This window comes from Anoplolepis gracilipes, chromosome 6 (genome assembly GCF_047496725.1).
Source record: "Anoplolepis gracilipes chromosome 6, ASM4749672v1, whole genome shotgun sequence".
NCBI classification, from domain to species: Eukaryota; Metazoa; Arthropoda; class Insecta; order Hymenoptera; family Formicidae; genus Anoplolepis; species Anoplolepis gracilipes.
Genome location: NC_132975.1, coordinates 3,008,810 through 3,033,522, shown reverse-complemented (window position 1 = coordinate 3,033,522; position 24,713 = coordinate 3,008,810). Strand labels below are relative to the sequence as shown.

At 40.1% G+C, this 24,713-nt stretch overlaps 1 pseudogene; it reads left to right on the top strand.

Annotated features, from left to right (window-relative positions):
* Nucleotides 1-1,074: 1,074 nt before the first annotated feature.
* On the top strand, nucleotides 1,075-6,580 carry LOC140667204 (uncharacterized; annotated as a pseudogene).
* The last annotated feature ends 18,133 nt before the right edge of the window (nucleotides 6,581-24,713 follow it).

The following is a 24,713-nucleotide window of genomic DNA, read 5'->3' as shown; positions in this document are numbered from 1 at the left end:
TTCGTGTATCGGTACTTCGTTTGCTATGGATTGGGCTGCCCGTACTAACGATCTGCGTAAGATGTTCTTTTTAGTTCTTCTTAGTTCTTTTCTTCTTAGTTCTTCTTCTTCTTCAGTTTTTTGGCAAGGGACCCCTTAGTCCATGCTGCCAGGGAGCAATGTCGGAGAGTCTGTTTCTCCAGTCAATGTTCGTGCCGATTTTCTTCTTTTGTTTGTCGATATGTATGTGTTTTTTGTTTTTTATATGTCTAATTGACAGGCACGGAAAAAGGATGTGATAGCGTGAACTATTTTTGGGGAAGGTCTTTTCAGAAGTTCAAATTGAAAACTTCTAGGGGAAGCAACTCTCCTTTTTTTTTTTTTTTTTTTTTGTTAAATAGTTGTCTGGATAGCTGCGCGTAACCTGTCACTGGATTCACTACAACCAGGTTAGTAATAATTACTAGTTTTGTTATAGGCCGCAGAACGAATAGGATGATGGGATCCGACGGATGCTGTAGGAGCCGGTGAGTATGCACAATAATGTTCACTTTTTAATTTCACTCGAATTTACTAAATCAAACAAATGATTACAAGAGTTTCAAATTGTAAAGACTACAGGTGCGAGCCGCGCGAAACAGCGTTACGGTAATGTAAGGGGTTAACTGTCAGTTGCCACTTACCGACAGCACAGATTGTGCGCACACGTAAATATAGGAGGGGGAAGGATCGAGAACTTTCCACGTGAGAGTCGATCTTGACAACGCGAGCGAGCGACGGCACTCTCCCTCGAGAAGAGATCAACGCTAGACGTGGTTTTCGGGAGTCATTTAGAATACGGAGTTATCAGGGAAAGAGTTCACTATCTAGAGTTTTTACTTTTGTAATCCATTTATACTTTATTGTCAAATAAATCCATTCTTTTAACACATAAGTTGCGAGTTCGATAATAATCGATCCAAACAACCAATCTCTTTCAACTATCAGAAGTGGGATCAAAGACGCGCGTGTATCGTTCGCGTTTGACCTTTGGCGGGTCGAAAAATAAAAAACCGATTTGAATCTAACGGCCAAAATCTTCAAAGACAAAAAACGATGGATCAACATAGGCAACGTCTACATACATTAACGCTTGAACAACTAAAACAGGAAGCGTTGCAATATCAGTTACCTGTCTTTAGTAATAAAAGAAAGCTCATAGACTCTATACTGGCGCATCTGCAGAGTTTTGGTCCAGTAGGTGATTTGTTGGAGATGGATCAACCGGTAGGAGTAGGAGCGAGCGGAATGGAACAGACGCGAGCACCGGTAGAGCATTCCGAGGGAGACGAGGACGAGCAACCGGTGACGGCCCAGAGGCTGAAGGGAGTTCTCACCACAGTGACGGCGGATATTAGTCGACAGCAGTTGGCGATGCAGCAACAGCAACAGGAGTTTCTCCAGCGCCAGCAACAGGAGTTCCTTCGGGAACAACAACGAGAAATGGTGAGACAGCAGCAACAGTTCCTTCAACAGCAACAGCAGCAGTTCGAGCAGCTAATCCAGCTGTTAAGACCAGGGAGGGACGGAGCGGTCGGAGCGGAGCCAGGGATCCCGGAGCATCAAGCGTCGGCTAGACGAGGTTCGTCGTCCGGGTCATCTCCGACATAAGGGCACTCCGAGAGTCAGTATCCTGGAAACAGCATTCAATGGATAGCGTCGCAGATTCCAGAGTTCGGGGGTACGGAGGAGGAAAACGTGCTCACATGGGTCCGCCGAGTAGAAAAGGTATCACTCATCCACGGGGCATCAGATAACGTCACGTTGTTAGCGGCTTCGAGTCGACTCGTAAATCCGGCGAGGAAATGGTACGAGGTGCAGACCGGAGAGGCCATGGAATCTTGGATAGGCCTTTGCCAGGCGCTGACGCGGATGTTTGAGCGCCAGGTACCCTTCTACAAGATGATGCAGAAGATTGAGGCCAGGAAGTGGAACCAGGCCAAGGAGACATTTGACCAATACGTGGTGGATAAAGTATCCCTCACTCAACGTCTGAATCTGTCGGTTAAAGATACCATTAATTTAATAATAGGCGGTATAATTCAGAGCTCCCTACGAGCTGTAGCATTATCGATAAATACGGAGACGTTAGAGGAGTTTTTGGATAAAATGAGAAAAATAACGGAAGGAGTTTCAGATCTAGATCGGAAGCAGCCTCCAAGCAGTAAGACATCCAAAGAAAAGCAAGCGGAGACCTGCAGGAACTGTGGGAAAAAGGGCCATTCCCACAAGGCTTGCAGAGGAGAGCTGATCTGCTTTTATTGTAAGGAGTGAGACCACAGAAAATTTGACTGCCCCAGCCTCAAGAAGAGAGTTAAGGCAGCGGCATCAGGACCATCAACGGCGGTTCGCACGGCGGCGGCGATATCAGCAGAGGCATCGTCGGAGACAGCGGCGGACTCGTCAACAGAGACATTAGTAGCGGCGATCCAGGAGGTAAAACGTACGCTAGAAATAGCAACCCCGTTTATCAGAGTTAGTAAATTAAATGGCAAGAATAGTAAAGATTACTATTCTATGGCATTAATTGATACAGGAAGAACGGTTTCATTTATAAGACACGATATATATAAGAAAATCGCTTTAAATCAAAAATTAATGCCGACTAAGAAACGGCTTAAAAATTTAAGTAACAAAGTAAACAAGCGTTAAAAATAGCCGGGACAATAGAATTAAGATTAGAGATAGAGGACATAAAAGATTTGAGTTTTTTAGTTAAATTTTATGTCTTGGAAGAAAATATTTTCGAAAATGATCTTATTTTGGGTCACGACATTTTCAATAAAGAAAAGCTTATTTTGATATAAAATCCTATTGTTCAAAAGGAAAGGATTAACTTGTTTACAACATTGCCTTATTGTATTAAAGATCTTTCGGTAAACAATATAGAACAAATAATAGAAGCTATTGAAATAGATTTTGATAACAAAGTAAAAGAGCGCTTAAAAGAGGTCATTTTAGAAAATAATAATATAAAAATATTACCTGTAGATGACAATTATGCAGTAGAGGTGCGATTGCGTGACCCTTCGATATACGCATATGCTCCGAGGCGTTTTGCATATGCCGAGCGTATAGAAATGCGAAAGATCGTCGATGATCTTTTGCAGCGCGGGATTGTACAGCCTAGTGTTTCTCCTTATTGCGCGAGAGTAGTTCCTGTGAAAAAGAAAAATGGGCAAATGAGATTATGCGTGGATTTGAGACCGCTGAATAGAGTAGGATAGAAAAACAAAAGTATCCGTTCCCAATTATTGAAGATTGCTTGTTACAATTGAATAATAGTAAAGTATATACATTATTAGATTTAAAGGATAGCTTTCATCAAATCAAAGTCCATAAAGATCACACAAAATATTTTTCGTTCGCTACACCTGACGCAATACGAATATAAATACTTGCCTTTCGGATATTTGGAAGCTCCGGCAGAATTTCAAAAAAGGCTTCGCCAAATTTTTAATCCGTTCATTCGCGAAAATAAAATAATTGTGTATATGGATGACGTCCTAATAGCCACTGAAAATGTCGAAGAAAACTTAGAAACACTTAAAGAAGTTATGACGACATTAAAAAGATATAAATTTAAATTAAATTATAACAAGTGTAGATTTCTTAAAGAAAAGCGTCGAGTTTTTAGGGTATATAATCTCAGGGGATGGAATAACGTTAAGCCCGTGGCACACAAAGGCTATAAATGAATTTAAGCAACCAAAAAATGTTACAGAAGTGCAAAAGTTCTTAGGTTTGACTAATTATTTTAGGAAATTCATCAAAGATTACGCATTAATTGCTAGCCCGTTACATGATTTGTTAAAGAAATCGATAGAGTTTGATTTTAATGAGATTTGTGTAAAGTCTTTCGAGAATTTGAAAAAGGAACTAGTCTCACCGTCAATATTGAAGTTGTACAATCCATCTGCAGATACTGAGTTGCATACCGACGCGTGTAGCATGGGTCTTGGGGCGATCTTGCTCCAGAAACAGAAGGATAACGTTTGGGCACTGGTAGCGTATTTCAGTCAGGCGACGAATCAGGCTGAAAAGAATTACCATTCGTTTGATCTAGAAATGCTGGCTATAGTGGAGCGTTTTCATTTGTATTTATACAGCATAACAATTAAGGTAATAACCGACTGCCATGCGTTAGTTCATGCGATTAACCGAGCGAATATGAATCCGAGAATAGCTAGGTGGACACTCACTCTGCAAAATTATCATTTTAGCGTCACGCATAGACCAGGAAAGCGGATGACTCACGTCGACGCGCTCAGCCGTGGCGTCGCGTATGTCAACGCCCTTCCTCTGGAAAGGGAGCTGGAGTATTGGCAACTCGCAGATCCCAAGCTACAAGAGATAAGCAAAGAATTAGAATATGTAGATAGCGATAAGTTTGCATTGGTAGATGGAATGGTTTATAAGAAAGATGGTAATATGTTGAGGTTTGCAGTACCTGAGTCCATGGTGACGAGTATTTTGAGAGCTCACCATGACGAAATGGGACATTGCGGGTCTGAAAAAACAATAGAGGGTATCAGACAAAATTATTGGTTTCCACATCTGAGGAGAAAAGTACACGAATATATAGAAAATTGCTTTTCATGTATAATGGCAAATAATTCAAGTAATAGATTTTAAGGGGAAACACATCTTTTTCCGTTACCAAATTTACCCATGGAAATACTACATGTCGATCATTTTGGTCCGTTGCAAGAAACCAAGAATAATTTTAAACATATATTTGTGGTAGTAGACGCGTTTACACGGTTTACATGGCTCTATCCAACAAAGTCGACTGGAAGTAGGGAGACAATAGAAAATTTAAACGAAGTCTTTAGTATTTTCGGTAACGCGGAAAAATTAGTATCGGATAAGAGCACTGCATTCACTTCAGCAGAATTTAAAGATTTTATGGATAAAAATAATATCAAGCATAGGCAAGTGGCAGTAGCTGCACCGTGGGCAAATGGTTTAGTAGAAAGGGTCAATCGTTTTCTGAAAAGCACGCTAACTAAAGTAATTGATTCTCCTTCGGAATGGAAAGTAAATTTAAGAAAGATACAGTATATTATCAACAATACATACCATTCTACAGTTAAATCCACTCCATCTAGATTAATGCTAGGATATGCGCAGAAAAGCCATTCAGATCACTTGTTTGCTCGATTTACACAGGATCTTCTAAACATAGATAGAAACCTGTAAAAAGAGAGAGAGCAAGTGAGAGAATCGGTGGAAGAAGCGACTGAGAAAATCAGGCAGTATAATAAAATGTATAAGGATAAGGGAACAGCGAAACCAACATTGTATAGAGAGGGACAATATGTAATAATTAGAGATAAAAACGTAAAACCAGGAGTCAGTAAAAAATTGAAACCTAATTATAAAGGCCCTTACGTAGTAGATAAGATCCTGGGTAACGACGGGTACGTTGTGAAAGATATACCTGGGTATAATCAGGGGCCTAGTCCGCTTAACACGGTATTATCCTCAGACAGAATTAAACTTTGGATAAAAGAATTAAAAAATTAAATCAGTTGTATAAATTTTCTTTTGTAAATAAAAAAATATTAGGTTAAGGCTAGATCTAAGATAATACCGATAAAAATGTAAGATGATTTTGTAATTTAGCGATAATTGCGTATTGTAAAAAAAAAAAAAAATTGAATTGCGCGCTTACGAAAGCTCCAAATTTTGACCATATCTTTAAAATAGCATTCCGAAGAGAAGTACGTACGGGATTTTCGATAAATTGATTTTAACATTATTTATTAACAAATGATTGCCCCTTTTTTTTGTCAAAAATTGAACTTTTCACTTCAAATGCTTGCCAATCACACAAAAATTAATGTTTTCAAAATCCCCTACGTATTTCTCTAGCTATACTCATGTAGATTAAGAGAAAATTTTTTGTTTTTTTCCAGATTCACATTTGCGTCAGTTACACTGCGTGCCGCAGAGCATCTCGGATTCAACATGCCTCGCGAGAATGGCTCCAACGTCGCCATTTTGTACTATTTTTGAATAAATATTTTTTTTGAACACTTAAAGACATGATTAATAACATCCTTGAATATTATTATCCTCTTACTTTTCCTTCCATCCAAAAAAAATCGCAAAAAACGCTTTATTTTAGAATTTTACAGTGGTGTTACCCCTTAACCCGTCAATCAACGTAAATTATTCATCGGTTCCAAATTCTAATTTATTCGCGATCTCTTTTAAATATTTATCTTGGAGCTGGCGAAATTATAGTTCTCGTTCTAACGAGAGCTCGTGAATGAAAGCGATCTGTCGATTCAGTGCGTCCACGTGTGCCATTTTTCCTTCCGGACGATGCAATACGTTAAATTTATAATTTTGTAACGCGAGTCCATCGCGCGATTCGTGGGTTAATGTTAGCCTTATTCATCGCGTGTACCAGAGCATTGCAATCCGTTACCACCGAGAAATTGATCCCATATAGGTATATATGGAATCTTTTAATTGCGCGCACGATGGCCAGCAATTCAAAGAAATGATAATTTTTTCCGCTGTGTTTGTTAGCTGGCTATAATAAGTTATCGGCGCCCAGTATCCGTCTTTTTGTTTTTGTAACAGAATTGCCGCGATTCCCTGCGTGCTCGCGTCCGTATACAATTCTGTCTCGGCCGTCGGATTGTAAATTCTTAGAACGGAATAAGTAGTCAGAATTTCTTTTACTCGGTTAAACGCGCTCCATCGTCGAATTCGAATTTAACTGCTTTCTTAGTTAAATGATATAGTGGCTTCACTATCAGCGCGTAATCCTGAATAAATTTTCGAAAGTAACTGGTCAGTCCCAGAAATCTCTGTACATCGTGAACGTTTCGCGGACAAGGAAATTCTCGCACCGTGCTCGTGTGCCGTTCGCTTAACGTTATCCCGCGTTCTGAGATCATGTAGCCCAGATATTTAACCGATGTTCTGAGGAATTGGCTTTTCTCTAGATTTATTTCGAAGTTATATTGCTTGAGTATCGTCAATACTTCTTTTAACGTTTGTAAATTTTCTGCGACTGATCCGGAAGCAATCATAATGTCGTCGATGTAGACCATCACTTTTTCCTTTCTAAGGGTTATAAGACTAGCTACGAGTCTCTTTTGGAATTCAGCCGGCGATTCGCTGTATCCAAAAGGTAGTATTTTATATTCGTATTGACCATCGGGGGTCGCAAACGAGAAAAATTTCGCACTCTCCGGGTCTACCTTGATTTGATGAAACCCGTCTCGCAAATCTATTAATGTAAATATGTTTTTATTACTGAGTCTCGCAAGGCAATCCTCGATCAAAGGAAAAGGAAACTTTTGCTTGACCACGTGACTATTCAGTGGTCGCAGGTCCACACACAGACGCATCTTTTTGACCGGTACAATTCTAGCGCAATAGGGTGAGATGCTCGTTTGGATGATATCTCGTTCAAGTAAATCATCTACGATGTCTTGATATTGCCGACGCTTCTCGAATGTGAAGTGTCGGGGCGCGTACGCGTACTCTGACGAGTCTTTTAAATGGACTTTTATCGCATAATTATCTTCAATTACTGGTACCTCGTTCTGTTGCATCACAGATGCCGGGTTGCCCACGCCAGCAACCGTATCTACGGCGTACGCATGCGCGCGCAACTGTAGACTGTAGGATAGGGAAACATACACAAGTATCGTATTGCGTACGTGTGAGCTCGGTGCTCGGCTAACTTCAGCTAGCTAATAAAAAAGAATAGATATAAGAGCTAAGAGCCGCGGCCGCAGTGATTGGTTTATAAACACATGCATAAGGAATTCAACCAATCGAATTCTTTATGTATGTGCCCGACCCTTAAGGCTGTCGCGCACAAATGCATAAGCTACATGTGCATAGCATAAAATTGTATGGACCAATGAGCATCGAGTATTAAGTCGCCATATTAATTTACATATTATTATTGGTCCATACGATCTTATGCTATGCATATGTAGCTTATGCATTTTGTGTGCGATAGCCTATACTGTTTCCTGTCTTCTTCCCACTAAGCTGGTAACGAGCGACGATCGACGCTGCTCGATTCTCGATTCTTGAGACGCGTAAAAACGTTAAATGCTTTTTTTTCACTTTTTGTATTAAATATATTATATTATATATTTATTATTATATTTATTATTTTATATATATTATACATATTATTATTATGATTTTAAGATGTATATACAAACTATTTAAAGTTTTATCTGGAATAATGTATCTTAAATTGTTGATTTATTGAAAGAATAAAGGATATATCCATGTATTAATGTATAAGGATATATCATGATTTTGCTTCTTGTCCTGGTTTTTAAAAACAAACTCAGATCGGCCAATATACAGGGCATCGAGATAACTCTCTGTTGAATTCCCTCTCACGTGGAAATCCTCGGCAACAAGATTGCCGACCTTCTTGCCAAGGAGGCATTGAAGGGGAGAGAGTGTTCAGAGTATCTGATCCCTCACTCCAGAGATTTTGCTTCTTGAAATGGTTTCCAGAACACTTCGGGAGTCAGAGAACAATGTAGCCCGTCGAATATTATTTTCTAAGATGAAATCGACGGCTTCGATCAAAGCCAGACATTCCCCCGAGTAGATTGAGGCATGTTTGTTTAGCCTGAGCAGTCTCCAGGCGTTATAGGTAAAAGAGTAGAAGGCGAGCCCTACAAGAGAATCAGATTCATCTTTCTTTGACGCATCTATAAAGAAGATGTGTTTGCCCTCAATTAAACGTCGCAAAGACTGTTGAAAGGCTATTTGCGGGAATTTTGCGGTGCGAAACCTTTCGACCATCTGGTCCGTCGTATATTCCACCGAGGAGGAAAATATCGACGTATCCAGGTCGAAAAGGTAAAGCGGAATCCTTGTAAATGACGCTAGAGTATTTTTAACCTCTCTACAGGAGCAAAAAGCTCGGTACAGAAGAAATTTATTTTCTGGGTTGTATTTCTTTCCATTAACAAGGATCGCCACCTAAGTCGCCCAATCTATCGATGAAAGGATTGGAGATCAGTGCCATGGTCTTCAAAATGAATTTGGAAGTTAGGGATAAAAAACGTTGTTTCAAGGGACATATCCCCGTTTCTGCATAGACTACATTGGTGGGAGTAGTACATCGCAGGCCGATGCAGTAGCGCAGAGCCTTCCTTTACACCCCTTTCAGAGGTCCCGAGAGACTCGCGTTGTGTGCCGGGAAAATAAATCCACAGTACTTTACAGAGCCGCGAACGAGAGCTTTAAAGAGGTCAAAAGGGTCTTGGATTCGCCACCCACCAAGTCCCCCTTACCGCTTTGATTATGTTAACGAGATTGTTACATTTGCGGGTCAGATGGCGAGCATGTTCATGACCCAACAGCTTGCGAGCCAGAACCATGCCAAAAAACTTTTACGACTGTACCGATTTAAAATGCAAGGCCATTGAGGGTGATAGAAATGCTCTTGCCACCTTGTTTTCTATCGAACACAATCAGAGCCGATTTGGAGGGAGACACCGCCAAACCCCTCGCCAAAAGAAACCGCGAGAGAGCCTCTGCAGATCTCTCAATGAATTTCGCGGATTTTGCCGCGTTTCCTGATCTGTGAAAAACTACAATATCGTTCGCAAACTGCAGGATTTGACATTTGTTAGAAAGAAATTCTTTACACCTTAAGGTGTAAAGATTAAATAATAACGAGCTGAGGATGGAGCCTTGAGGAAACCCTTGTGGGAAGCATAAGGGTCCGAAATTTTTCCGTTGATTACAAACTGCAGATTTTTATGGCTCATTATCTGGTACGTAAGCCATACAATTCGTGACGAAAGACCTAGGCTGATTAAGTCTTCTGTTAATATATTCGGGACCACATTGTCAAAGACTCCTTCTATGTCTAGAAATAGACCGGCCGTTGACTCGCCTGAAACAAAGCCCGTGGAAATTTCCGTCGACAGGTTACCACGTCACGATTGACCACAGCCACTTATATCGACCGATGCCTAGGGTCATCAGCAACGATTAACCAATCAGAGAGCCTTATTTTAAACTGGCCAATTGGCGACGTGGTCAATAGACTGCCACTCCGACCGTTTCGTTCCTCGGGATCCCAATGTGAGCGGGAATCCGGACTAGGTCAATAATAATATCCTGCAAAAAAGCAGATTTCAATTTATTTTTTAAGGTCAAAATAAGGTAACTTGTATCGCGATAGATTTTCCTGAAAGAAATTTTATTGATAACACTTAATGAGTCTGAAAAAATTACTACATTTTTAATATTGTTCTGGAAAATGTAATCTACAGTCATTATATTATGGCCAAGCATTCAGCAGAGAAAATGGAAAAATTTCCATTGGCTTTATACAGTCCACTGACGGCTAAAAAAGGGAAGAAAAAGACAAATCAACACAACGAGAACCCTCTCTTTTAGAAGCATGTAAAGAATAGATTACTTGAGTCAAAACGAGAATAAATGAGACGAAATTCCAAAGAAGGCGAAGGAGAATTAGCGATTCTATCAACTTCCCAAGGGAGAGTAATCTGTGTCTCTGGAAAAAGAAACAATGTATTGTTACGTCAAGGCGGGGTCGCGACTCCTGAGAGTACTGGGACCTCCCACCTGACCGGTCGCTTATTTCAGAAGCTAAGCTTCTGGGGATTTCCCGCGACTACGGCTATCCGGACGATGAATACTCTCCTTCAAAGGCGATGTATTAGGAAATATGTTGCCATGACGCGTGCCCCTTTTTTTTATTATCGGCGGTGGTGTTACTAGCTGCCGTATATGTGATGATATGGCAGCGGCGAAAACGGCAATCAAGGGAAGTCTTGCAATGTGAATCTCTCAGAAATAGTTCCACTAACGAATACTTTGATCGGGTCCGCTAACGAATAGTAGAAAATATTCCTATCTCTTAGACCTCTGAGAAAGTCAGCGTAGGCACTGATACACCTGTCGCAGTCGAAAAACTTTGCTAAGTTACGAAGGCATGCCGTGCAATATACACCGGTATAACGCGCGCTGTCGATGGCAAGGTGAGCTTTGAAGTATGCGTAAGAGTCCCTATTCGATATTATCCGAATTTACAAAGCACGACGCGCAATACGGAGTCAGTTCCGATTTATGAGCGAACCCGGAGATGTAGGTACAACGAACGTTCTCTAATCGGTGGCGTGCTTCGACGGCTGGAGTGGAGGGATGGCTCTCCTGAACAGGGCGCAGTTGTCCGTAGCACATGTAGATGTGTTGTTAACTGTTTATAGTTGTTTATTATTATTATTCGTATAAAATGTTATTGCGAGTCGCAGTCAGGGAAAAGGGGGGGGGGTAGCTAAGCCTACAAATAATCGAATAACGAAAGGTAGGTTTTTTGTATTTATTCAGATTTAAATTTCGGTTCTTTACAATTTATCAGGTAAAACAAAACGCGCGTTACATATTATTTGAAACGAATATTATTTTAAAGGCAAATATTCTTTTCGGAAAGATCTGGTCGAGAGTGAGACTGGGCAGCGTAAAACACAGGAAGCAAAAAAAAGGGTTGGTCGTAAAAGTGAACTCGATAACACGAAGGGAAAATACTATTTTGAAAAGGTTCGGTTGAGAGTGACCTGGCCCAAGTGAAACACAGGAAGCAAAAAAAAGGGTCGGTCATAAAAGTGAAACTCAACGGTACGAGAAAATCTGCGCGTTTCCAAGTTTTCGTGTTTTACGTGGTTTTATTACAAAATATTCGTTACGTTTTTACTCCGCGTAAAATTAGTCTAATATTATCGGCCGTTCTGCGGAACCCCAGTGTTCGGGGGTGGAACTCCCGTAGTTCAAATATAAGATCTCGTCGCGTATTTGAAGGTAACGCGTCCTTCTTGGGTCTCCTGGCACGTAATTCGGGGGCGGCAGTGGCGGAGAACAGTCGCTGCGTGTCTATCGGTGTTAGCTTGCACGGCCACCGAAAATATCCTATGGATTTTACGCAGATGTCCTTCCTCAGAGATTTGGCCTCCTTCACTCGAAAAGCCGGGTTGAAGTACACTTCGTACTCTTCGTCGAAATAAAGTCGCTTTGTCCCGAGCAACTCGCTATTCGCTTCGGTAACGGGAGCGTATTTAAATTCGTAATATAAGCGCCGTGCGTAATACTTGTGTCCGCCTTTTCTTACTTTTGGCATCTACGGAAAAGATTGAATTAATTTCGCGTACTTACTGGGTTCGACCATTAGTTTTGAAATAGGGAGGCGGCATGTGCAAAATATTAGCACGATGCTAGCGGGAGTAAGTGCAAGCATTGGTCTTGGAATAAGAGTGCTGCATGTGCAAAATATTAGCACGATGCCAGCAGGGAGCGGGATCCGTTAGCGCACGGTGCAATAGCCCACTACCCGATAGCACACGACAAATTTAACGTTATTCCCGATAGTCCACAACTCTTTAGCACACATCCCGATAGCACACCAAGTTGTTTTCGCTAGATGTAATCTCACTGTTCACCAACATCCCGATCAATTTAGCAGTAGAAAGCATATCAAAGAGATGGCAATATATCACAAATAATTGCAACATCCCAGAATCAGAATTTTTAACAGCAATAAACCTAGTCTACATACTTTGTTTTCAATAACAAATTTTGCCAACAAACTTTTGGCACACCAATGGCCAACCAAAAAAGAGGCACTATAATAGGCTTAATCGATAGAGTATTCTTATTATCACATCCCATGTTCCATGAAAAGAATATCAAATTTATAATAAAGATTTTACTGGACAACTCTTATCCAACCGATCTTATATTCAAGACAATTAACAACCGTATAAAGTTTTTAATTAACAATAGACCATCCGACAGAAAATCACAAACACCCAATAATAACTCATACTTCACAATTCCATATTTGCATTCAGTAACTGAAAATAAAGAATGCTCTAAAAGATGTCGACATCAAATTAGCCTACTACAGCATAAACAAAAACAACAAATTTATTAAGACACACAAAGATCCTATCCCTATTCCCATGAAAACAAACGTGGTATATAAAATTATTTGCCTAAATTGCGACGCTTCATATGTTGGTCAAACGGGCAGAAAGCTGAATACTAGGATAAAAGAACATAAGACCAACATAATGAAGCCCAATAACAACAAATCAGTGATCACTGACCACCGCCTAACATACAATCATGACTTTGACTGAGACAGTGCATAAATACTAGACAATGAGCCCTATTACACAAAAAGATTGATATCTGAAATGTTACACATCAAACGACAAATAAACAGCATAAATCTAGAAACAGATATAGAATGTTTGCCAGCTATTTACGATGATATAATAAACAAACTGCTTAAGATCTAATGTCACCTATCTAACTCTTTCCATTTTAAATGTATTTTTCACCCTTGAGCTTATTACCATCTGTACCATCGGCATAACCACACGTTAAATATCAGTTGCGCGATATATATACCATAGATTCAACAATACACAAACGGAATGCATATCCTGTAAGCTTTTTCTGAGTCACCACCATTATACACAAAGTAGCGGTAAATAACTTTATTACAAACAGGTATTTATTATACTCATTTTATTAATACAGACTTAACCCCTCAATCTAACTGCATACCTCCCTCGGTCTGGAAACCTCGGAGAATTGCCTCACGGGATTATTATGCAAGCCGTACAATAAAAGAGCCGAACAAGTTGGATCGTTTTATATATATGTAATTTATACAACTAACATGCGACAAATATGTACAGCGGTTCTAAGGCATTGATCTATTTAATCATGCGAATACGATCACGATTTTTAGTTCACACATTACTTACGCCTTTATTATGCGATGCTTTCTCATTAATTTCGTTTTTATCTATTTATAATTTACTTATTTATTTTATATATTATGCTGAAGAGGATTCAAAACATGAATCGAAACGTTCAGATTTTTATTATAATTTCCGTCTTTTTATAGAATGTTACTAATGTACTTAATGTCAACATACCTGCGACACATCACCTATATAAAAAACTTATAATTTGATTCACATCTCCTCGCTCCTATTGCCTCTTTCTTATTTACTTATTTATATTTAATAATTCGGAGCTCTTTCTGTATTCTTATTATTTTTATTAATTTTATTTAATTTATTGCTTATAGAAATGTTTCCATGTAAAATGTATTGGTCGCTCTGAAAAGAGGTTTTGATAGCCCATTATCCTTTAGCACACATCCCGATAGCGCACAATAAAAAAACACTAACCCGAAAGCGCACATTGTCGTGTGTCACTTGGATGGTGCGCTATCGAGAAAAGATGCGTTTTCGTCCCGATAGCGCACATCGTCGTTTGCTATTTAGATGGTGCGCTATCGAGAAAAGATGCGTTTTCGTCCCGATAGCGCACATCGTCGTGTGCTATTTAGATGATGCGCTATCGAGAAAAGATGCGTTTTTGTCTCGATAGCGCACAGACATGTAAATGCATGTTTTATGCAAGTTGCGACGCGACGACTCTCGCGTGATTGACGTCGAGGCGAACGTATAATGACGTACTTAAAAAAATTAATTATTTATTATAATTAAACACTCTTTCTAATTATAAAAAATAATTATTGGTGAAGACCGCGTCGTATAAAATATGCATTTACATGTCTGTACGCTATCGGGACAGAAACGCGTCTTTCTCGGTAGCGCACCATCCAAGTGACACACGACGATGTGCGCTATTGGGACAGAAACGCATTTTTTCTCGATAGCGCACCATCCAAGTGACACACGACGATGTGCGCTATCGGGACAGAAACGCATCTTTTCTCGATAGCGCACCATCCAAGTGACACACGACGATGTGCGCTATCGGGAAAATATCCAATTTACTTTGTGTGTTATCGGGATGTGTGCTAAAGAGTTGTAGGCTATCGGGAATAACGTTTTTGCCGTGTGCTATCGGGACAATATGCATTTTTATTGTGCGCTATCGGGATGATACACTTTTTATTTCGTGCGCTATCGGGAAAATATTCGATTTACTTGGTGTGCTATCGGGATGTGTGCTAAAGAGTTGTGGGCTATCGGGAATAACGTTAAATTTGCCGTGTGTTATTGGGTAGTGCGTTATCGAGACAATGTGCATTTTTATTATGCGCTATCGGGATGATACACTTTTTATTTCGTACGCTATCGGGAAAATATTCGATTTACTTGGTGTGCTATCGGGATGTGTGCTAAAGAGTTGTGGACCATCGGGAATAACGTTAAATTTGCCGTGTGCTATCGGGTAGTGCGCTATCGAGACAATGTGCATTTTTATTGTGCGCTATTGGGATGATGCATTTTTTATTTCGTGCGCTATCGGGAAAATACTCGATTTACTTGGTGTGCTATCGGGATGTGTGCTAAAGAGTTGTGGGCTATCGGGAATAATGTTAAATTTGTCGTATGCTATCGGGACAATATGCATTTTTATTATGCGCTATCGGGATGATACACTTTTTATTTCGTACGCTATCGGGAAAATATTCGATTTAAATGGTGTGCTATCGGGATGTGTGCTAAAGAGTTGTGGGCTATCGGGAATAACGTTAAATTTGTCGTGTGCTATCGGGTAGTGGGCTATCGCACCGTGCGCTAACGGGACCCTCCCCCAGCAGGATAGGAGTCGTAATGAGCGTGCAATTGTCCGCACCGGTGTGTCGTTGGTCTTTGTTAATGATTGAAACCAGGTTTTATCAGAGAATTGAATTGGCACTTGATACGACACCGAACGTAGAAGACGCGGACTGGCTTTAGGTGCGTTTCAGTTACTAGTACACAATATAATTTCACAAATATATGTATATATTTAACTACATTTACATTGAATGACTGATACAGTGGTAACGGGTACGAGTGAATTTGAGAGCTATCGGCACGGAGAGCTAACGCTGGGTGTACAGGCGCAGTATGAAGAAATAATAATACGGTGTACGCTCGCGTGAGGTTGAGTTCTGTGTTGAGGTAAAGCTATGTAAGCTGGAAACGCGTATCGAAATAGAATCGTGTATGGATATGGAAAAGCGTGCTGGCGTAGAATAGTATATGGAAATGGAATCGCGTATTGAAATGGTATCGCAGGAGTGAGGAGCACTTCTAGAGAGAGAAGTGCATCGCTCAGAGTCTCGCGTTAATATGTCGAATTTTGGGACTGTCCTGAGGTCCTTTGGTTTGTGCGGATCAGAGTTGAAGAGTGGGGTGAACGCGTAGGAAGGGTTATCTAAGGGTTCGGAACGGCGGGGGAGTCCCATGGTGGTGGGAAGGCGGCTACTTACAATTAGCGTTTTCGAACTGTCGGCTAGAGTCGATAACTAATATAATGAGTAACTTATACATTGAGTAACTTATCGGCTAAGATGCAGTAGGTAACTTAGACTATTGGTTATGATTAATGTTCTCTTAAAGTTAATGGGAAAAAATTTGATGCTGGGACGTAACAGTATCATAAAAGAATAAAAAAATAGGAATATTAGAAAATGAAGCTATGGAATTCCTGAAACGCCCGACAGAGACAAAGGCCTTGTAAAGGAGAAACTTTTCAAAAAGACAAAAACGGTTGTTATTTACAAAAATCGCAGTCTGCAAATTTCGAAGCCGTCCACCAGTGGAAGCAAGAGCCAAGGACTTAAGGGCTAAGGATAGATCCCTGTGGAACGCCCTTGAGAAAAATATATGATTGGGAAAGATTACCGTTAACAACAAACTGCAACACTCTGCGACCAATCAGGCAGTACACGAACCAGCAGACCTCCGCTGGGAGGCCGAGGTCCACAAGGTCCGAAATCAGGATACTGGGGACTACGTTGTTAAACGCTCCTTGTATTTATATCGAGAAAGAGACAGGACGTATCTTGGGCTGAAACAAATCCAGCATAAATTTCCATGGTAAAGATACCTAAATTGTCTTGGCAGGACCTTCTCTTTCTAAAACCGAACTGCGAAGGTGGGAGAAGGTTGGAAGACTCTACCCACCATTCTAAACGGAAAAGGATAAGCTCCATAATTTTGAGTAAACAAGAGGTCAAGGAAATGGGACGGTACCTGTCGGGGGAGCCCTTAGGAATGAGAAAAGCAGAATGGTTCCAGGAGCAAAGAAAGGAACCAGATTTAAAAATAAGATTATAAATTTCTAAAAGCATAAGAAGATATCCTTCAGGAAGAGATGCAATAATTTTATAGTCTATTTGATCAATGTCAGGAGAGGAGCGCAGCTTACTGGAAGCAATGGCCACCTTAAGTTCATCAAAAGAAAATGGTGGTGAAAAAAACTACATCGAGTTGAGAAAGGAAAATCGGAGATTGAATTATAACAGTTATGGAAAACAGAGAGGGGACATAAGGAATTGATAGCGGAAATGATACCAGATGAAGGGGAACAATTAGAGATAGAAGGAATAGGAGACACTATAGAGAAAAAATAAAAACAGCACAAAGCTACATTTAAGTGCGATAACAACTTGCTGAGAAATAAAATAAAATTCAAAAAAACAGATTTTTTATTCTGCAGATAGAAAGATGGGGGCAGGGAGGGTAAAAATCTTGTCAAAAATGTTTTTTCAGAGAGATTATCATAATTTTTATACTTTTCCACCATTTGAAGCGAGGGGCATTTTCACCATCTTATCCGGCTATAGCCTTTCTCGCTATGTCGCTTAGTTTTCTATCTTGTAATTGTCTGAATTCCAGCTCGCGCTCGAGCGGTAATTCGTTCGCTAACGCTACTTGCCTACTTACCGCATCTACGTGTAACATTTTTTGCGCCGGACGATGTGCGACCTTAAACCGGTAATTTTGAAACAGAAGGGTCCATCGCGCAATTCGCGGATTAATGTTCGCTTTATTAAGAGGATACCGAAGCGTCAGCCGAAGTCATACGCGGTTTTGAGCGCCGCCTTGAAAGAACTAAAAAAGTATTACCGACGTAGTCGGCATGAGAGCGAGCGAGATAGCAATAGCAGCGAGGGAGACAGTAGTTGCTTTCCATTTACACCAAAATTCAGATAATTCTCATTTATGACATCATAACTCAGTTGAGTATACGTTTCTTTTTATTCTCACAAGTGAGATTCAACTGAGTTTTTACCTATAATCTGCACAAGCTCGAGACCGTGTGCTTTAATGAGTTTTGTGAACTCACTTTAAAAGTGATCAATCCGATTCTGAATCATCTTCTGAAATCTAATGATATGATATTTAATGTATATTTAAGTGATATATTTATGTTACGTCCAGGCCCGTAGAGAGAATGGGTCAGAGGAAGGGCGTAACAAGAACTGTTCCGATGTCAAAAGTCTTATCGACGAGTGATTCGGTCGAGCGAGCGAATCTGATGCTGTACTATCGACTGATTTTAATTTTGTGGTGTTCGTAATGCGCGAGTCTTCCCTTTTTATATTAAATCTTGAGGGCGTGTTAACAATTTGGGCGGGAGTATTTTTGAGATTTTGACGTGTAAAAAGCTGTCGTTCGGTGAGATCCTTCTCCTCCTTATTTTTGATTGTTGCTGATTGGTGGGCTCTGTACGGCCTCTTAGGAAATTTGGAAATTCTTCATTTGGTTATCTCCTGAGATTATCCAGCTGTTTCTATCCATTTATTTATTTAGGGGATCTCGCTATCGATCCTTTTCAGTCATTTCTTTGAACATCGATTTCAATGTTTAAAACATTTTTTCGTTCCGCGGCCCTCTTATGACTGGTCGGGCAATTATTGCTTTATCTTTATAGGAGGTAAAGACGTGGAGCCGACAATGCGTAGCGGCGTTATTTGTTTCTTTCTTAAGATTATGCAGCTGTGTTTGTCGATTTATTCATTTAAAGGATCTCACTATCGATTCTTTCCGGTCGTTTCTTTTGACATCGTTTTCAATGTTTTAAAATATTTTTCGTCGCGCGATCCTTTTTATGATTAGTCGGGCGATTATTGCTTCATTTTCGTGGGAGGAAAAACGTGGAGCCGACAGTGCGTAGCGACATTATTTGTTTCTTTCTTAAGATTATGCAGTTGTGTTTGTCTGTTTCGTTGTTTAGAGGATTTCGTTATTGATCCCTTCCGATATTTGTTTAGATATCGTTTTTAGTAGGTCTAAACATTATTTGATAATAACGGTTCTTTTCTATTGCGCGACCCGTTTTTTATGACCGATCGGACGATTATTGTTCATTTCGTGGAAGGAAAAACGTGGAGCCGACAGGACGTAACATTTAATAAGTGATATAATATTTAATATATATTTAAGTGATAAACAATTAATATGTATTAACTTATCTTCATAATAACATTTGAAACAGTAAAAGTAGTCATCTTTAGCGTCTTTAATAGTTTTTAGTTCAAAATAAATTCATAATAATTATGACAATTTATATAATTCAACAATTTAAGGTTATTGAGAATAATCTCACTTGTGCGTTCCTTTAACTTACTGAATAATAACGTTATTATCTGAGTCTAAAAACTCAGATCACTTTAGATTCAGTATCACTTGTGTAATAATGGAAAGCAACTAGTAATAGGAGTGAGCGAGACAGTAATAGGAACGAGCGAGAGGGGAATAGCAGCGTGCAAGGAAAGGCTCGAGCCTCGAGTTTTCTCTGCCAGCTGCTATGCCCCTCTCGCTCGCTCCTATTACTGTCTCGCTCGCTCTTATTACTGTCTCGTTCGCTCTTATTACTGTCTTCCTCGTTCCTATTACTGTCTCGCTTCTATTATCGTCTCTTTTACTCACTCGTGAAGAGCTATTTGTTATATGGTAATAGTACACACTAATGCGTAATCTTTGTATGTGTCGTTTCAAATTGTTATAAAGAACGGCTTTTTTTCTCGACCAAAATTTCGTTGCAAGGCTGAACATAATGTAGAGGACTAATAGGCGTATACAAAATGTGTGTAAACAAATTAAATTTGAGAAATATGTGTATATAATATAAACATCTAATGTCATATACTTATTTTTAGGACGGGATCCGATAGCGCACAATGCTAATTGGCCAATGAACAATTGAACCTTCTGATTGGCTAACCGTGCTGGTTACCCTAGGTCAATATGTATGGTTGTGTGCTATCGGGATGTGTGTTAACGGAACCCTCCCTATTTTTATATCTATATAATAAATACAAATAAATTATTAAACTTTTTCTTTTATGAATGTATAGTATTATATATACATATATATGTATATATATACAGGGTGTCTCATAATTCGCGGACCAGCCGTCAGGTGCAGGTAGTCTAGGTTAAACTGAGTAAAAAAGTTATCTAGCATTTTGCAATTTTTGCAATAGTTAAATGAAATATTAATTATAAGAGATCAGCCAATCGGCACCCGGCAAGAGCACGCGGCACGAAGAAGCCTCCCATTGATGCTAGGCGCGCCGACGAAGCGGTGGGAGAAACGCTCTGCATTAACAACCTGAAGTCACACACATAGTCACAGAACACATAGACACATCGTCGGCGCGCCTAGTATCAAGTAACAGTGGGAGGCTTCTTCGTGCCGCGCGTTCCTGCCGGGCTGATCTCTTATAATTAATATCTCATTAACTGTTGCGAAAATTGCAAAATGGTACATAACTTTTTTACTCAGTTTAACCTACTCTACTTGCACCTGACGAGTTCGCGAATTATGGGACACTTTGTACATATATATATATATATATATATATGTATATACATACCAGAACATTCAAAGAATAATAATCTTTTCTATTTCTATAAATTTCATCAATATTTTGGAACCTTGCATGCGCTAAACAAATATATGTGCAATCTATTGCACCATCAATACTAGGAAAGCCTATACCTCCATTACCACGTCCAAGTTCTTTAAATAATTGTTTATTCTCAGTAAATATATTGTTTTTTCGCAATATTTTCTTTAATTATTCAAACAATAAATATATACACATATATATATATATATATATATATATATATATATATTTATTGTTTGAATAATTAAAGAAAATATTGCGAAAAAACAATATATATATAACAAAAATTCATTCTTAACTCATTTTTTCTCTTTGTACGCTATTGTCGGGTCACGCACTGAAATTTTAGATATTGTTCCAGAATGACCAGGTAGTCAGCACAATAGTCGAATCTTTCAAAATTCTTGCATATTTATGCGATATAGGCAAAACCAATTAGATGGGATGCTTGTTGGAGATGCTGGATATTCCGCATTGCCTTTTTCACTTACGCCAATTAATAATTCTACGACAGATGAAGAAATAAGGTTTGTTATATATGTATTTTACAACTATAATTTAAAAATGTTTATATAATAGTATTATGTTTTTTAATGATATATATTTTTTTTAGTTATAATATCATTCATAGAAGAACAAGAATAATTGTAGAAAGAACATTTGGTATATGGAAACGTAGATTTCCTTGTTTGTCAAAAGGGTTTACTACAAAATTGTCAACATTTACATCAATTGTTATGGCATGCGCTGTTTTTCATAATCTATCACTGATTTTTAATGATAAGTTAGATGAAGATGATAATGAAGAATTGGAAGATATAAATAACGAAATCCCACAGATCCCGTCTCACTGGCAGCCTGGAGAGGACTTTCTCATAATAAATGCTCTTATCGAACGACTTTTCAGATAAAATTTTCATTATACAGTGTGTCCCCAAATTAGCGGATCAACTCTCGTGGGTAGATAGAGCGTGTTAAACTGAAGAGAAAAATCTTATATTATTTTGCTAAATTCGCAATAATTAATGAGATATAAATTAATAAAGATCGACCAATTCGTGCCAAGATAAGCGCGCGGCGCGAAGAAGCCTCCTACTTGTTACTTGATACTAAGCGTGGGGATTTGAGTTTCGACCACCGAGCTGTAAGGACCTTGTGCGAAAGTGCCTCGATAAGAGACTATGTTTTCTTTTTTGCTCTCTTTTTGCTCGACGTGCACCTGAGACTGATACTCTTTATCCGCCCGGTGACTGCTGTGTTCTCCGACCGATCTCGGCTCACTTTTCGCAGTGGCCTCGTGGCGAGCATCCATTCGTGTGACGCTAACGGTTGGTCGGCCATTTTTCCTGTCTCGGCGATCCTCTTTTTCACCTATCATACCTTATTCTACGTAAGTCATGTCTATATATGACCCGGGAGAAAGTTTATCCTCTCTCGATGATCCTTCTCCCTTGGGACAAAAAGAAGACGATCGTCCGAAAGGACTTCCTGACGAAATCCTTCTCGATCAGATTGCATCATCTGTCCTTCCCCTTTCCCCTATACTTGACGATACTAATATGGACTGTGTTATAGTACCATCGACGGAGCGGAACCCTCCCGCATCACAGGACGTTTCTCCACGATTGGAGAAAAGAAATAATAATTTTTCTCGGATTTCGTTGCCCGAGACTTCCGGTTGTCAGATTCTTCAAGAGGCACAAAAAAAGCATAAGAGGGTGAGAGGCCACTAGTCCCCCCCAGATTGTAAGTGACTCCACAAACACTTCTATTAATCAGGGACCTAACATTCTCCAAACAGGTGAGCCATTTTTACATTCTTCCTACAATAACAAAAACCCGAATCATCTTGTTTATGACCTTACTTCCCAAGGTCCTTTTGATATTTCTATACAGTCCACTGATTCCAAAACAATCTCTTGATTATTGGTCGCATTCTTTCCCCTCTTTACAAAGACAATAGAAATTAAAAAATCTAGCTTTTCAACTATACGCGTTAAATTTAAGACTGGAAAGACTGCAAACAGCTGTTTGCTTAATCACACTTTGAAGGCAAAGAATTATAAAGTTTTTGTTCTTTTTTTTAGGATAGCGAAGAAGGGTATTATCAGGGGAGTGCCCTTTGATGTCTCGGAGGAGGAACTTATGACAGGTCTTGACTCTTCGTCTCAAGTCTTGGACGTCAAGAGACTCACCAAACGATCAAGACGCATGGAGGTCTCGCAATCTCCCGAAGCAGTCATCTTTAGACAGAACCTCTTCTAATACCTTTCTGTTCACTTTCAAGGGACAGCGCCTCCCAGATTATATTTTACTATTTAAAGTCAGGTATGTGGTGGAGCCTTTTATAATCAAAACCTCTCTTTGCTATTCCTGCTTCCGATACGGTCATTTGAAAGCTCACTGTAAGGGTCGTCCTCGCTGTTCTTTCTGTGGGGAGGATGCGCATAAGGATGGTCTTTTTCCTGCCCGAAGCGCTCGGATCCTCCATCCTGTATTAACTGCAGGGGCTTGCATAGGGTCTCTAGCGTGGAATGTAAGGAGTACATTGAGCAGAAAAGAATTAGAGAGATGGCTGCTTGCAATAATAGCACTCTTCTGGAAGCAAAAAACTTTTTTCTTACCAATACTTAACAATACTTCCTCCTCTAAGAGCTCTATTTATAACTTTAAAGATTTTCTTCCCTTGAACCCTTCAGTCCCCTTTGCATCTTCAGTCGTGCCCCCTATCGCCTCTACTTTTCTTTCCGCTCCCCCTCAATTTTCCAAGTCCTTCTCCCAAGCTCTTTCTTTCTTCTCTTCCCCTCCGGATTCCTTCCCTTCCCTTTTAACCCATAACAAACACTTTCCTGAGAATGGTCGCGACAATAATAATAACAAACATGGCACTGATAACCAAAACTCAATCCATATATTTGACTTTCATAACAGACTCAAGGATAGGGATGGAAACAGGAATAGGCGCACCTCCCTCCCTCCTTCCTCTTCCTCGTCTGTTTCATTCCTTTTTCAACCCTATCTTCCCCCTCCCTCTCTTTACGTTTTTCCACTGCCAATGAAAACTCAGACCATTCTCACTCCTCCTCCCTCCCTTCTTCTCCCTCTCGTCTCCGTCAAAACAAATTTTCTCCTTCTTCTAGTCCTGCTCCTTGGTGGAATGACGCCTGCCAGGATGCGGTTGACCTCAGGCGTCGTCTTCTTGCCTCTTATAAAAAGATTCCTTTCTATAACAATTTTCTAGCTTTTAAAAGACAGGAGGTACTGTCGAAGCGTATCTTGAAGCTTGAAAAAAGAAAAGGTTGGAGAGAATTCTGTCAGGGAATCTCTCCACGTATGGCCATTTTCCGCATATGGCAGATCGTCAAGCGGTTCAAGAATAGGCATTTGGGAGTGTCTCCTCTTCCTCCTGTCTCTAACTGCTCTCCCTCATCTGGTATCAGTTCCGCTATCAACTCCTTGTGTCCCTCCTCCGTTTTCCATAACTGTTATAATTCAATCTCTGACTTCCCTTTTTTTTTACATGGAGAAATGCTTTATGCATCCCCCTGGGAGCGACGGGGTATGTGGGACTCCCCCCTATAGACGGGGGTTTACCCACTAAAACTCCATAGTGGTCACTTCCTGTCGATTGCTGTGGGTGGGTCCTGTTAGCATTGGGGTCGCGTTAGTATTCAACCAGGACTCACCCTCGCCGATCTCCCCCAGATGGTCGGGATTTTCTTCCTTGGTGCATCACTGAAAAATTCAGTGATGCACCATCGGCGGCGTTTCGGTGACCACATCGAAACGCCGTCGCCTTCCCTGGAACGAAGTTGCAATGGGAAATATGTGATTCCCGCATCCACCCCCACTTGGCCCCCTAGGGGGAGGTGAGAATATAACTCTCACCTCTTCCCTATAATGGCCGGGTCTTTGGCCAGGTTCGGGGCGAGGGGGGTCTTATATCAAAAGTTCACTGCCTGTGAAGACT